Consider the following 5,928-nt stretch of genomic DNA (forward strand, 5'->3'; position numbering starts at 1 on the left):
CAAGCAGGGGCTCTATCCACTTTTAGAATTCGGAGGGGGGGTGATTTTTGGACAGTGGGCTAAAATCGTCATAGTCATTTCAACTTCTGGGGGGCTGCGCCCCCCAGACCCCCCCATTGCAGCATCAGCTTCTTTCTGATCGAAGCATAGGGTTTCCAAGTAGTTTCACAAAGTATGTTTCGGAAAGGGCATTTGTGGGTAAGCAAACTGGTAGGCACTGCAAACGAAAACTCGAACCAATCATAAACTACGTTTTCCGTGACGTGAAAAAGGGCGAAAAGAAGATGATACAAAGCAAATCAAGTGCTGGATTTTCTATCAGCTGTTTGTTTGTTTGTTTATTTGTTTTTCATATTTTTACCCTGCATTGCGAGAAAGCGGACTTGAACGCTATGCATCGGTGTATGCCTTCTGACGTACACCTGACCCACGCTGCAGCCGACGGCAATGTCCGTTTCCGGTTGTCTACTCTACTTATGACTTAAATTTGGTACTACCCATTACTCGAAATCGATCACTGAGTAGAGGCAATTATACTCATAGTGAAGTTTCTTGCCCAGAGAAACAACAGCAAGTGCGGGAGGTTGGAGTCGAACATGCAGGCTCTCGACTGCGAGCCCAACGCGCTAACCACTCGGCCACTGCTGCCGACTAAGTTGGCAGCTGGTTGGCTTTTTAGGGGTTAGGTTTAGAAAGTAGTCATTTCATTGGCGTGAGGTCGATTCTCACAACTGCTATTGCTCTTTTTTCTTCTGTAATTACCAAATAAAGTTCAAAACAAAGATTAACTCTCTGGCTAAGTGCGAGAAAGGTCACAATTGGACGGTAGCCTTATATAACATGTCCTGATTGATTGGCGGTGTCATTCTAGTCATTTGCAGTGGCAGAATTTATTCTTGTTAAAGTGGCTACCATGCAAACTAAGTTAAAACACAGTGTAAACGCCGGTAGGCACTTTAACATTACCCACTAGTCGAAAAGGTACGCAATCATGCGTGACATGTTCATTCGCGATTCAGCTGATTTCAGTCATGTGACTCGACACGTGATATTCTGATTGAAAATTTTTGATACAAAGAAATTTAACTGAATGCTTCACCACAACCACCGTTGCCTAATGGTTAGGGCAGAGGAGTAGTAATTTCGATTTCGTAGGTTCGATTCCCACCCTCTGCTAATACTATATTTTCTTCTGCAACTGAACTGAGTGCAAGAAGGATCTTAATGACTGCAATCAATGGAGTTTATAAGGAAAATTGTGACTAAAACACAAAGCAATTTCACATTGAAAAGCAGGCACTCTTCGACGAGTGGGTGATGTAAAAGTGCCTATCGTAAACGCCTGGCTCGTAGTTCAGGGTTGCCAAACCAAAAAATCATATTGAAATGAAATGTATATTCATATTGATAAAAAATTCAAAATGTGCTAACAGCGAAAATATATTTTTCAAAATTTGATCAATAAAAAATCACAAAACCTTTTCAAAGCCAAATGAGTGGGGGGGGGTGATTTTGCATTGATTACCCCCCCACTCCAATTAGTGGGGGGGTGATCACCCCCCTCACCCCCCCTTGGATAGAGCCCATGACCAACCATCTCACTAAAGTTGATTTAAATAAATCCATAAAAGATTGCAATAAGTTCAACCGGTGAAAGTGCGAAAACGTAGATTATTCTCATTATTTCTTCTCCTATTATCAAGCTAAGCTTGATAAAAAATGGAAATAACAATCGGAGGAAATGTAATAAAAGCCCTAATAACAAAACAAAAAAACGTTTTTCGTTTCGGAAGTGTACGTTAGAACAGCAAAACTAAACATAGCCTAACTGGATGTTGGCATGAATCAAATTTTCTTAAATTTTGCATTAAATATGCTTTTGTTAATTACTTTTATGGGTGGAGGGGGCGAGACCACATTGATTGCTCTGAGGGGGTCGCGGTGGAAAAAAGGTTGAAAACCCTGATTTAGAGTGTCATTAGGCAAACTCTGGTAAAGTATTACAATAGGTACCTACTATCTATTTCTTTCTTTCCAAAATCTTTTCCATCCGCTTCAAATTTGACAATAAAAATTGTGTTTGTTTCCAAAACCAATTATGCGCTATCATTAGCCATTTTTCTGTTATGTTTATGTTATTTTGCAGTAAATAATTTCAATTTTTCATGTAGCCTACGTATTTTTATTACTTTTTGTAGCTTGGTTTGCAAAATTAGGCCCTTCTCTAGTAAACAGCCTTAGGCCTACAGTACCCTTAATCCGGCCCTGTATATATTGATATAATTAATATATCAGTTACTAACGAGCTTTCTTGAAGTCTAACTTTTGGAACAATAGGGCAGTTCATTTTTTTTTCTTTATAAACAACAATATCCTCTACATTTTTTAAATTGTGTATTCAGGCCTATGTTTTTGATTCCAGTCAAAAAACGACGGATGCGAAACAATGTCTTGAAATTGCAGTTGAACAGCATGTTGCTTTTCGTCAATCTCTTTCATGAAAACATTTAGCAAGACAATTTTCATAGCGTCTTTCCCTCTTTTATTCAACCAAGACACTTTCACTAACTGCTCTTTCAACCCACTCTGCCTTAACATAGGCCTACGTCACGTTTAGCTTATTAAAAGCTTCATTTTATACTCAGACAGGCTATGGTAGTTGGTATGATTTTTTGTAGGCTATTACCGGTACCATATAAATTTATTAGTGGGCTTAGGCGTCCATGGCTAAGGCTAACGAAAAGTGGAATAAGATGCAATGGTAGGCTACAATCAAAATTAGGGTTAAAGTATAGATCCAAACTTGTATTTTCAAACAAATGTAAACAGGCCTCTTGACCAGAAGAAACCAGAGGAATCCTGACTAATCACTACAACATCATCTATCTTACCACTGTAACTGCCTTCTCAAGCACTCTCAAAGGAGAAAAGTATGTGTATCAAAGGGTTGCAATTGAAACAAATGACTTGAATCATCCCTGAAAAAGAGTAGCCTACAAATAACCATGAAAGAACCTTCACATTGTTTAGTAGGCTATCAAGTAATCTTCTTAAAGAAAAGTTGTAAAAATATTCTTCCAACAAAAGCAAAGAGCGTGAGTTAAGCTACATTTATAATTGATTAACTGAGCTGCCGTACCACAGTGGAGCTGAAACAGCCAATTAGAATTAGCAGGAAAGCAACTAAAAAAAAAGAATAGAATTGTAAACCCAATTGCAAGTAAAACGTGAAAACTGAAACTAATTTTTAATTTGTGTCAAAATCCTGTCCAGCTAATTATTATTTTATTAGGTAGACTACACGTAGGCTACCGAATGTGAAACTGTTTATCTCTTTTACGATTTTTAATTGTATGTTTTCGCATCGCTGTCATTGAAAGCATTAGGCCTATGACTCTCAGTAATAAGTAGCTTGATTGAAAAGGAGTTGGGTGGGGCGTGCCCTGTTTTGTGTCATATCCAGGCCTACGTCCGGTGGCTCAAAATTTGCATACAGTGGACATGAAGGCAAGGAAGCCAAACTCCACGTCTACTTTCAGACATGTCTATCCTATCAAAGACACAGCCACTTGCTTTTGAGCGGTGTCGAACCAGCGCCCTTTCGAATCAGGACTTCAACACTAGGCAATACAGGTCACATGGGCGTGCCTGACCTAGAAAAATTGTGCAAGTGGTGAAAACGTAGGCTAGTTCAAATGGATACCTTATTGGTATCCATTTGAACTAGCCTACCTTGAACGAAAATGTATTTTTACAGGAAAAAGACCACAAGGTGACCACAAAACTAGATTTATCAACAGAGTTTTTGTTATAATTTTTTTAATTTATATATTTTTCTTACTTAATGTGTTTTTTTCCCCGCAATACCGTACCAAGCCTATTTATTGAAGAAACGACAGAAACAGCGCAAGTAAGCCTCAATAGAAGATCGTACAGAAAGAGTGCGATTGCTCAAAGTATAGCCTACTGCAGGGGTCACCAAACTTTTTTCTCTGAGGGCCGGATTGCTGCGAGATTAACAGCTGCGGCCGGTTGCAAATTGTGAAAAGATATACAACTATTTAGAATCTCCATTGACTTAAATAGAGCACAATAAATAACAAAGTCAGCGGTGGAATAGCAAAGTTGTGATGAAAATCGAAGGGTTGCTGGAAAAGTTATCCCCTGCTGTGATACACTGCTGGGTATCGTGCTCTTGAAAAAACATTACACTGATGAAACATTGGTGTTTCGAACAACAAAGGTTGAGATGTCATAAGAAGAAACAATATGGAAAAATTATTAGCAGGTTGAGTGTAGCTCAACAGCAACGTCAGTCTTTTACAAAAACTTTTTCCTTATCAGTTGTAGTACAGCTGTTATTTCCGCAGCACGTGGCGGGCCGGATGAAATCAGTTTGCGGGCCGGTTCTGGCCAGCGGGCCGTAGTTTGGTGACCCCTGGCCTACTGTAGTCTAAGGCTTAGCACCACAGGCTCGCGAAATCACAGGACGTTTACGTTTATTGTTTGGAACGTAACAATACATGCGCAAGGTGTTGAAACTAATTGGAACGGCTGATTGTAAGAAATTATGATTTGTGACACTCCAACGTTTTGAAGTAAGCAAAAATCCGATGATTTGAAAGAATTCAACGTTAAAGTCGGTAGGCCTAGGCTACACATGTAGGTTTTCGTAACGGTGTAGCCGTAATGTATATAACCCTAAACTAAAACAATGAAAACTATTAATAGCCTACAGGTACTACAAAAAGTGCTCAATGCTAAGCAAAAAAAGCAAAGCAGAGTGAATTAAATCAAATATAGTTATTACTATCTGAATCCTTAACAGCTTGTTTCACCCATTCAAATAGAATAGATTCAAATAGAATAGAATAGATTCAAATATGCAAATAGAATAAATTCAAATAGATTCTATTTGAATAAGAACTTCTGATGATCCGTAGGATAGGTGAAACAGGCTGTTAAGAATTCGGATAATAATAACTATATTTGATTTAACCCTAAACTAAATGCATAGGCTTATATCAGGGGTTCCCAACCTGGGGGCTATGGCTCCCTAGTGGGCCATGAGCCTTTTTCAATGGGGGCATGGAAAAAATTGAAAAAAAATATTTTTTTTAATTATCATCTCTAAGTCCACTCCAACACTATATAATAAAAGAAATAAATTCAAATTTAATAAAAATACTAGTACATTTTGCCGAAATCTTAATGAAATGGTATTTAATTTCCGGTTGAAAAAAATAGGGAGCCACTGATTTTTCAAAATTATTAAAGGAGGCCACGGTGTAAAAAAGGTTGGGAACCGCTGGCTTATATGATGCATAATTTCTTTTAAAAGTCACACTTTACGAGACAAAGTTCATCACATCAGAGGCGAATCCAGCAAGTAGTCCTAAAGGGAAGATTCCAACAAAACGCAACCGTGAATAAAGTTACATTTTCTGATTGTGTGGTTCTATATTCGGTTATATGCGAATTGTATTGTAGTTTTAAAAATGGCAATTATATTTTAAAATGCCACAAGTGGTAGGCTAATGTGTTATGACAAGCAGCCAATGCAAACATAGCCCACTGTACGTGTTCCAGCAGATAAAGTCTGCATATTTGTAAATTGAACAAAGCACTAGTAGCTACAGCCTCTTTGGACAAAGCACTTGATGGCTTCTCCGATTAAAATAACAATTTTACCTATGCGAACATAAAATGATTGTTGTGCTTCTGTTTATGATATGCTTGTCTCTATGCAGGGTTTGATAAAAGAATGAAATATTAACAACAAGAATCAAGTGTTTTTCTGAGTGGAATTCAAAAGCACAAGTGACGTACTTTAAATAGGTGTCCATCAAATAACGTAGTATTTTACATATTATATCATGACAAGAGGTTGAAAAAAGAAACCTCTTAAAAGGCAACATCAAGTGCTCG

Source organism: Aplidium turbinatum, chromosome 15 (assembly GCF_918807975.1).
Source record: "Aplidium turbinatum chromosome 15, kaAplTurb1.1, whole genome shotgun sequence".
NCBI lineage: Eukaryota > Metazoa > Chordata > Ascidiacea > Aplousobranchia > Polyclinidae > Aplidium > Aplidium turbinatum.